The sequence below is a fragment of the Octodon degus genome, unplaced genomic scaffold (genome assembly GCF_000260255.1).
Source record: "Octodon degus isolate 3935 unplaced genomic scaffold, OctDeg1.0 scaffold00326, whole genome shotgun sequence".
NCBI lineage: Eukaryota > Metazoa > Chordata > Mammalia > Rodentia > Octodontidae > Octodon > Octodon degus.
Window position 1 is genome coordinate 105587 of NW_004524902.1, and position 10613 is coordinate 116199.

General features: G+C 36.6%; 1 pseudogene; it reads left to right on the top strand.

Moving 5' to 3' along the window:
* Positions 1 to 175: 175 nt before the first annotated feature.
* The window catches only part of LOC101583259, a 73986-nt pseudogene continuing 63548 nt past the window's right edge, over positions 176 to 10613 (top strand).

Consider the following 10613-nt stretch of genomic DNA (forward strand, 5'->3'; position numbering starts at 1 on the left):
GTTTTTGCACTGCATCTTCGGTGCATCCCAGACCCCTTCGTCCACCTGCTTGGCCCCCTCCTCCACCTGGGTCGGTGGACACTCGTAGAACTGGCCTGGAGTCACAGTCCCTGGAGCCCCGACATCCAGTTTGGACAAGAGATGGCGGGCAGTCAGCCAGCTCTCTAGGGGACTGATGGCCATCTTCCTGGGAACCAGCAACTCCTCGAGCTCCAGCGGGACCCCCCTGCCGGGAAGGGAGGCTGCCCAGCACGGGCCTGCCGTCTGCAAGCTGTGTGGGCGCTGGCAGGCAAGGCTGCCGCGCGCCGCGGAGACAGGCCCGGCCGGCTGCACCCTGCCCAAGGGACGGCCCTCACGAACAGCGAGGCCAGGCAAGCCCGGGGGCCCGCGCGCCACTACCCCGCCGCAGCGTCCCTTCGAGTGCACGCGCTCAGGCCCCAGAGGGCGCGCAGCCCTGTATACTGAATTTTTGATTAATTGCTTTTATTATTAGGTAAGTTTGTGACTCTCTGAAATATGTTGATAATTGTTCTTATGTCACATTGTCTGGTCAAAAAAATGTTAGGATCTTTATTTCTGGTATTGTAGAAATATATTGTAGACTGGCTGTTTGTGTCTCTTTCCAGCAATTCTAAGAAAAGTGTGTATGTCAGCCAGAAGTCCCTCTATTTTACATGCTTGTTGAATCCATAAGTCCAAGTAAGTTATGAGTCTACTTTTGTTATGTTGTCACTGTTTCATAACTCTATGGAGGTTTAACACCATATTTGTTTAAAATCCATAGTTGGTATGATTTTCAGTATGAACTAGGGAAGGAGCTAGAAAAATAATCTACCCTGAAAACTTCTTCCTGGAGCCAGATAGGCCTATCTGTCTTGTATTCGTTCACAGACCTGATTGAATACTTCAAGATTTGGCCTAGCACTGAGAACATTTATATGGAGTTATCGTTCTTTGGTACTATATCGCACCTGTGCCTACTAATAAGAGCTATACTGAGTTGCATCCTCAGTCTACAGATCATTAGTACTAATGTAACAGTGGGTAGGGCCACAGTGTACACAACAGCTAAACTGCCTACTTTTTTGGTGTGTTTTTTTAGTTGAGATTTATTATTTGTTTCTGGTGTTCAGGACTGAACTCAGGTATTTCAGCTTGCTAGGCAAGCTTTCTACCACTGAGGTAAATCCTCAGCCCTTAAGATGGATACTTCTGAGATAGATTTATGGTCCAAGACTGTTGTTACCAACTACTGGTGATACTCACTGGAATAGAAGACCAATGAACTGGTCCTGAATATTTCAGCATAGCATCAGGTATGTTCCTAAAGCTTTTTATTTTAGCACTTGCCTAAGGATGGAGCTTGTTAATATTTGCCAAATATGAGGTTTTACCAGTTTGACACCGAACTTAATGGCAAAAATCCCAAATCAAATGTGTGCCATTGTTATACTAGTCTCTGTCTGTGGCTCAAGTTGGTCAACAGGTTTTTCTCTGTACGTTTTGGCCTGGGTAGAAAGCCAATTGTATTTGTCTGGTGCTGGATATTGCCATGTCAGATGGAGCACTGAATTCCAAGCTAAAGTCTTAAGCTAGTTTCTGGGTCATGTTCTGCAGCAATTGGATTTTCGTTTCTTAATTAGATGTTTATGGTTGGAACATGGTGTTAGGTGTAATTGCTTAGCCACCTGGCTAACACAATGCCAATAGCTCAGTTCATGAGTGTGAGTCTTGGAGATGGGGTTTCAGAGCTCTCTGTAGCACTAGCTGTCAATGCAGAAGGTCTGTAACTGGTTTTCAAGTCAAAGGTCTAGAATTAAAACATCTTCTCTCTCCTCTAAACAGAATACAGGTCCTTCCACTTAGTATTGTTCAGAATTGGAGTAGGGGTGATACATGCAACTATTTTCTTTATACCTGTTTTCTTCAGTGCTTCTTATTTTAAAATAACACTTAAAGTAGATACAATGGCTGTCATCTGGCTTCCTTAGCCTGCATGAATGTAGTTCCATCCATGAACAGTTTTTCCAATTGATGTGTCTTTGGAGAAATCCTCAGAGGAACTTACACTCACCAACCTTGTTCTTAAAACATGTATTTTTCATATGTATAAGGACCTACACATGTATCTATAGATAGATAGAAAAAATATAAACATAGATATAGTCATAAATATAAATAAACATTAGACATAGATATCTTCACTTACTGGTGTTTTTCAGGTAGTTCAGGTATTCTTTCAAGGAGATGCCTTTGATATTTTGTAAAAACTCAATTCCATCCATGAAACAAGTAACCAATACAATTAAATAACATTATTACATGAGATGTTTGGGCTGTATATCTTTAAATCTAAACAGATAATAAACTAATTTTTCAACTTTCCATAATTTTGAAAAAGGAAGGACAATGATACTTCTCTGTGTAATACTCAAAAAGCAGAAACCACATCCTTCCTCTTATTTAATGTGCTCACACACTCCATGGTCGCTGTTCTTCAATCAGCTTGAGGCAATTTTCCCAGATCAATTGAAGATTATTATACTCCACATCTAACTGATTTTTTAACACATGGAAAATGAAGAACTTAGTATTCTTCCCTTTCTGGTGTTTCCTCAAACCACATGTACTTATTGGAAAGTATATCTTTCATTCAATAAGCTTGTTTAGGCAAATTATCAAGATAAAAATCAACTTTCTATCTGCCCATCAATAAAATATGAGAATTGTAGGTTCTTCAAACAATGGCAGATTATAGTTTCATACAGGAAATATGTAGGTAAGCATATGAAGTATAATTTTGAGATATAGCGTTTTTGTAAAAAAATTGATACATTGCAGCATTGAGGCTATAAATAAGTGCTTGCCATCAACGGTTGTAACATCTATTCTAGATAAAGAGAAAGCACTTTAAAGATGCATTCTTTGCAGCTATAGGCTTGGTTATAGAGCTTAATTGAATAATTTGTGCAAGCATTTTAGGGATCATACTAGGGTAGGAACATAGGCTCAGTGAAAACCTGGCCTTAATTCTGCTGTCAAAGAACTGAGTAGGAGAGTCTCTTACTCATGAGACCCACTAATGATCATCTCCATCTGCATTTGTATTTTTTATTAATTTTATTCAAAGACAAAGAGTAATGAGACAGTTTCAAAACAGCATAGTATGACAGTTAAAATAATTAATACATTGCATATTGTTGTCTTCATAGTAGTTATTCATAGTACAAGATGCAGACATGATATCCTGTTCAAACATTATTAGTACAAATCTTACTTCTCAATGAATTAAGAGAAAGTAGCTGTATATCTTACCTAACTATTTTGTATATACTGATACAAAATGGTCCTTCATTTGTATCCCCATTTTTCATTTAGTTTTGTAAGAGATGGGTACTCCACTGCCATTTAAATATTGTAGGTGTGTGACCTATGCAGACCTCAAAAGTCATCTCTGAAACTGCTGGGCTCCAAACCTTGTTCCCTTCTCTAGCTGTGCTTTCTATCACCCTCTTTGGTTTATTTCCCATAATTTTATTGAGAAACAAATATTAATGAGACAGTTTCAAATAAAATTGGGACAGTTTCAAAAATTAACACATTTCATACTGTCTTCTTAGTGGTTATTTGTTCTACAAGATGCAGACATGATATCCTATTTACAAACACTATTAGAACAAATCCCTCTATTTGTTGAATTAAGAGAATGTACCTGTGTATCTATCCTTACTATTTTGAATATACAGATACAAAATGATGATTCATCTGTATCCCCTTTATTGTTTAGTTCTGTCATTTAAATATTGTAGGTGTGCGAACTCAGCAAAATATTCCAAAATAGTCCAGTAGTCCATAATAGTATTGGGTCTTCCACATGACTGGCAATGTCAGAAGTTGTTGACCTGAGTCCCCTACAGTTCAACATAACAACATGGTTGTACTTCTTATATTTTGTTTTTATACTTTTGTGTTGGGTGGTTAAGACCAAGGTAAAGAAAGACCTATGAAACAAGAATTGTAGGGGTTGGAGAGATAGCTCAGAAGAATAAGCACTTGCCTGGCAAGCACAGGGTCCTGAGTTCAATCCCTGGTACCACAAAAAAAAAAGAATTGTGGTTTTTGTGTCTGATAAAGTCAGTAAAATCCCCTCAGGATTTATCCTGAGACCCTGTACCTCAGTTTGTAGATCCTTTGCCAGTGTCACGCATGTGGATGATTCATGGCCATTGCTTGACGAGTTTGCTCTCTGTGAAAGCCTGAGAGAATGTTTCTCTCCATGTGACTCTCTTTGGGCTTACTCTACATCATTGATCATTTTTCCCCTTTGGCCCCATAATCTCCTTGATCAGAAAATTTGGGAAACAACTGAGTTACATGATGCTACAGTATAGGTTCTCCTGTGTCCTGAGTCTTAATCGACCTTGGAATGATAGGGCCAAAATGTTGGCTGTCCTTGCGGCCCTTCATCTGAATATGTGCTGGAGGAGGAAATTTTACATTTGTAAAGTTAGACATCTGCAGAGTAGAAGCTCTCAAAATGAAACTTTCCTGCCATCTTCTCTGGATTTAGTACTAGAGTACCATTTATGTGCGTACATTTCCATCAGTGAGAATAAAATAAGTTATACGAATTAGTTGAAATTACTTTATAAACCACATTTTGAGAATTTAATGACATTTAAATAATTGCAAATCGGTTACAGAAAGGAACATATGTCAAATGAGATTCAGACCCAAGGGAAGAGCTCAAATTTTTCTCTGAAGAATTTCTGTACTGAGAATGAAGACAAATGTTCCATCATTTTTAATCTATTTAAGTTCCATTAAATTTTTTAAATGGCCCCCAAATTACGTACTGTATATATTATGCAGGGGACCTACTGAAAGTTGCGCATTTGCAGATCAAGTGGCAGTGTGTCTGATTGTATGCTCTTATTACATATCCTTTTTTCCTTCCAGCTAAATGAGTCAAATGAAATGTAGAACTGTTGCATCTGATTTTTTATTTACAAGGTTAGAGCTTAACCATACAGGATATCTATCTCAGGACTCATGTAGTATGTTTGCTTTAGACACTGAAGCCTAGTCCAACCTACACACATTTGATCAATTTTCCAGCTTCTATGGTTCCCAACATATCCCCTTTTTGTCAGAATGGGTGTTACATTATTGTTAGAGATGCTGTATATGGAGAAGTTTTTAAAGGATCTTTTCATAGTTGGTACCAGTCCAAAGATTGCAGATACTTTAATTCTGCAAAATAATTCAATATAGTCCTATAGTCCATAATTGTGGCAAGTTATGAGCACAACTGGAAATTGTCAGAAGTTGTAGACTTGAACCTTTTACTGGTCAGCATATTAATATAGCTTTATTTTTTGTATCTTGTGGTCATACTTTTCTGTGGGATTGTTAAGACTAAGACAAAGCAAGACTTATGTAACTAAATATGTGACATTGGTATCTAACAAGGTCAGTCAAATCTCCTCAGGATGTACTATGGAACCATGTACAGCACCTTTTATATCTTTTGTCAGTGTCAGTCATGGCCATTGCTTGACCAATTTGCTCTCTGTGAAAGCCTGAGAAAATGTTTCTCTCCATGTGACTCTCCTTAGGCACACTCTATATCATTGATCATTTTCCTCTTTGGCCCCATAATCTCCTTGATCAGAAAATTGCTTCTCCTGTGTGTCCTGAGTCTTAATTGACCTCAGAAGGATAGTGCCAAAATGTTGGTTGTCCTTGTGGCCCTCCATCTGCATTTGTGCTGGAGGAGGAAATTTTATATTTGTGAAGTTAGACATTTGCAGAGTAGCTATCAAAATGAAACTTACCTGCCATTCCTCTCTGGATTTAGTACTAGAGTACCATTTATGTGCATACATTTCCATCAGTGAGAATAAAATAAGTCATATGAATTAATTCAAATTATTTTATAAACCATATTTTGAGAATTTAATGACATTTAAATAATTGAAAATTGGTTACAGAAAGGAACATATGGCAAATGAGATTCAGACCCAAGGGAGGAGCTCAAATATTTCACTGAAGAATTTCTGTACTGAGAAGGAAGACAAATGCTCCATCACTTTTAATCTAGTTAAGTGCCGTTAAATTTTTAAAATGGCCCCCAAATTATGTATTGTAGATGTTGTGCAGGGAACCTACTGAAAGTTGCACATTTGCAGATCAAGTGGCAGTGTCTCTGGTTGCATGCTCTTATCATATATTCTTTTTTTCTTCCAGCTAAATGAGTCAAATGAAATGTAGAACTGTTGCATCTGATTTTTGATTTACAAGGTTAGAACTGGACAAGTTGTCCTAGTATTAATGATGGTAGACTCTGAGCTCCAGAATCAATACTGATGAGTATTGAAATACTGAAAAATATCTTTTCATAGTTGATACCAGTCCAACGATTGCAGATATTTTAATTCAGCAAAATATATCCATAGAGCCCAATAGTCCATGAGTTTAGTAAGTTATCAGCACAACTGGAAATTGTCAGAAGTTGTTGACTTGAACCTTTTACAGTTAAGCATACTAATATAGCTTTATTTTTTGTATCTCATGGTTATACTTTCCTGTTGGATGATTAAGACCAAGTTAAAGCAAGACCTATATAACTAAAAATGTGACTTTGATATCTAACAAGGTCAATCAAATCTCCTCAGGATGTACCCTGGAACCATGTACAGCACCTTGTAGATCTTGTGTCAGTGAGAGCCACCTGGATAGTCATGGCCATTGCTTTACCAATTTGCTCTCTGTTGGAACAGCAGTACATCTTCTGATGATGTTCCACTCTTCTTTATCCTGGTTCCTGAACCACCATGAACTAATTAGCTTTCCTTTGCCAGTTTCTTGTGACATGCTGGACTCCCTAGGAGCCTGCCAACTACAGGCTGCAACATGAGCTCAAATACAGTTCTCCTTGAGATGGTGGACATCAAATATTGTGCTCCAGTGATGAGGAAATGACTGACATCTCTCAATTTGAAGAGGTGAGATTCAGGCCCAGCCCTAGTTGTAGATTATGGTCTTCAGTGTATCTTATACTTCTTAAAGTGTGCTGTCATTACCATAGATTATTTTCTTGAGGCATTCTTTCAATACAATTCAAGCTTCAAAGCAGTCTGTATAGGAGACTCCAGTACATATTATTACAGTAGGGACATTTATTTTAAATGAGTAGATTTTACCTATCAGAACCAAAAATGAAGTGACAAATAGTGGTAAGCTAAGAACCTAGTCAGAGCCACTAAAAAAGAATTAAAGTGCATTAAAATAAAAATGAAGCAAAGAATGCTAACATTTTGTAGAGTGATATTGTATATGTTTTTTAACCCAAACTTCTTGTGTTGAAATTTCAATTCCCCCATGCTTTGCATCATTACACAAACTATTTGAATACTGTATTTCAGCTTATTCATTGCAAAATGGGGATGCTGACATTCACCTATTTTGTCGATTGTTTGAAGAAATGAATTAAGTGATATTTGCAAATCTGTAGACTAGCACATAAAAAGAACCCAGTAGACTTGGTTTTTCTTGTGAGTTTGGGATTTCTGGACAATTTCATTATTGTTCTTTTGGTCATAGGAAAAAGAAATAATATCTTGCAACTGTGAAAAATACGTGATTGGTTGATTTTTCAGTTTGGATGCAAAGTATCATGAAAGACCATTAATTTTAAATTCACAACAAAATATGCAAAATAAAATCTAAACATTATAAAAATCATGCATCTGTATACATACAAAACTATTGTAGAGTGCAGATCAAGAGTATTATCACTATTCTCATCACTAGAGGAATAATCTACCACAGACAGGATAAAACAAACCTATTGAACTACTGATTCATGTTTAATAGCTATATTTGGACTCTTGCAGTTGATTAGAAATACAAGTGCCCAAGCCCAAGTGCAGATCTTTATCCTACCACCACTTGCAAAATAACACACACACACACACACACACACACGCACGCACACGCACGCACAAATGAAAACACACATCCACATACATGCAATAGTGTTAAAAAGCCCTTCTATAAGTAATAAATGTAACAAGAAGCATCTAAGACCTTAACATTGAACACTGAAATTAATTCTGAGAGAAATTAAAGACCTAAGAAAATGTAGAGAAACAGTTACATTACAACAATGAAAAGACCACTCAGTTGAAATGTGTACAAAAGACTTAGTCATTTCACAGCAGATAATTTGTGTATCACCAGTAAGCACACTTAAAAAGTGCTATAAGCTCTTATCAATATAGAGTTAAATGACAATTATGTGCTATATAAGTACTGGAATAGTTAAAATTTACAGAAAGATCAAAACATCAAATTTTGTTCAGGATGTGCAGTGAGAGAAAGTTTCATGTATTTTTGATGGGAGTACAAAATGGTGAAAAAATTACTTAGGAAAATTATATGTCAGTTTCTTATAAAGTTTAATATGCATATCCCCACTGAGCCAGTAGTGCCCCAATTATGCACTTATAACAGAAAAGCCATTGTTGCTATAACTAAAACTTAGAAACAACCCAAAATATCTAACAGTATGACAATTGGTAGACAAATTATAGTATTCCATAAAATTGGATGCAATTTTGCCATTACAATATCGATATACAGAATGACATGAATGATAATTAACACTATATTAAGTGAAAGATATGTACATTCTGGCATTTCATTTGCATAAAACCCATATATAGCAAAAAGTAATGTATGGTGATAGAACTCTAATGATGGTTATTTGGGTGGGGATGGAAAATGATTGGAAAGGAACAGAGGAAAATTTTCTCTGGGTAATTTTTGAATGGTTGTTACATGGCTTTATGTAACTGTAAAAACTCCTCACACTGAAAGTGGAATGTTTGTGTATTTTATTATATGTTAATTGTATCGCAGTACAAAAGTGAGAGCCAGCAGAAGAATATAAGATCTCCAATTAAACAAAATCACAGAACAGCCAGAAACAGTTTTGATCTTCAAATAATGACAGGAGAATTCAAACAATAGCATTGCTTGAATTCAAACAATAATCATTTGCTCCATTTGTTTGTTGGAAGAATAGAATTATCTCCAGTATAAAGTACTTTTGTCCTGAAATATGTCACACTGCCTAAGTGCAGCCAACCTGAACTATGTCTCTAATCCCCAGTGTATTTTGTTCTTTAGTGCAGCTCATTTCATATGTCTAAATTGACTAACATTTCTGCTCTCCTTGTTGTAAATAAAACAAACTCTGCAGTAACACAGCATTTTATGTGCCTTAGATTTTCATCAGAAAGCAATTCCTTGCAGTGCAACCTCATCATGTTTTTTATTATTATTATTTGACATCTTATTTTGCCAAATATGTGATGAGGATGTCTCTGGGGATGCTTAGGAGGCAGAAAGTGTATATTGGACCTCAGTGAGGTTGGATGAAGGATATTTGAGCCCATGCATAAAGAAAACCTTAATAGAAGCAAATTCTCTACTTAATGGAACATGATAAATTCTCAAAGTCTGTAAATTTTCTCTAATGGGTTGATAAATAATTTTATGTACTCCCCCAACTTGGAAATTCAGTTTTCTCCTGCATTTTAAAGAATTGTATATCTGCTTCCCTTAAAATTTGTCACCCTTGGTTGTCAACCTAGTTAGGAACATATGATTGTTCCCATGCTTTGGAATAACTTTCATTACTACTGTACCTTGTTGCAATTATACCAAGTGCTGAAGTCAAGAACGCCAGCTGTTATGGCATCTCAGTTAGTGTGCTACCCTGCCATCACTCCAGTTCAAATTTGAGCCTGAGGAGAAGATATTCTCCCTTTCTTAGATTAGCTGAAAACCACGTAAATACTGAATTCATGGTTCTGAGCTCACTTCCAACAGATCACCTTGGAATTCAAGTTTTTTTTTTGAAAACTTTTTTTTTCTTGTTAGCATGCTTGAGAAAAATGCACAAATGTATTCTAATTCCATGTGGCATTGAATTCCCTCTGTGTCAGGGTAGTTTTGATGACATGCATATTCCAGGAGGGAGCTTATGCTGGTAGTATACTGCTCAAGAAGCATGACACTTTAGAAAACACAATGAAGGATACATGATTTCTTTTAGTTTTTATGTTAATGATGCTTTCAAATTTTATTTTCCCAGCTCCAGATGCATGAATTTCACTCAGTCCATGTGTGCGGGTTTTACAGGACACGGCCCCAGTGACTCCACCCCAATTTCTCTACCAACAGTGGGAGGCTTTCTGTATCACATGGATAGAAGGAAGCTCCCACACATACATGCATATATACACATACATGTGGACATATACGAACATTTCCTGTGACCCTTGTGTTTTACCAAGTAACAACAGAAGAACATAGCCAGTTATTTAATCAAGGAAGGAATGTTTTTATTAATTTTTAACCTTAATTGACCATTTTTTAGCAGTTTGAGGAGGACAAATGGACAGGCAAAAATCAAACTGGAAATGTACATAACTTCAACCAAAACATTTGATCTTCAAAATATCTATTCTTCAAAAGCCCTTATAAAATTTTAAAGTCACATCACAATGGCAACACTCTTTTTTTTTTTTTTTTTTTTTTTT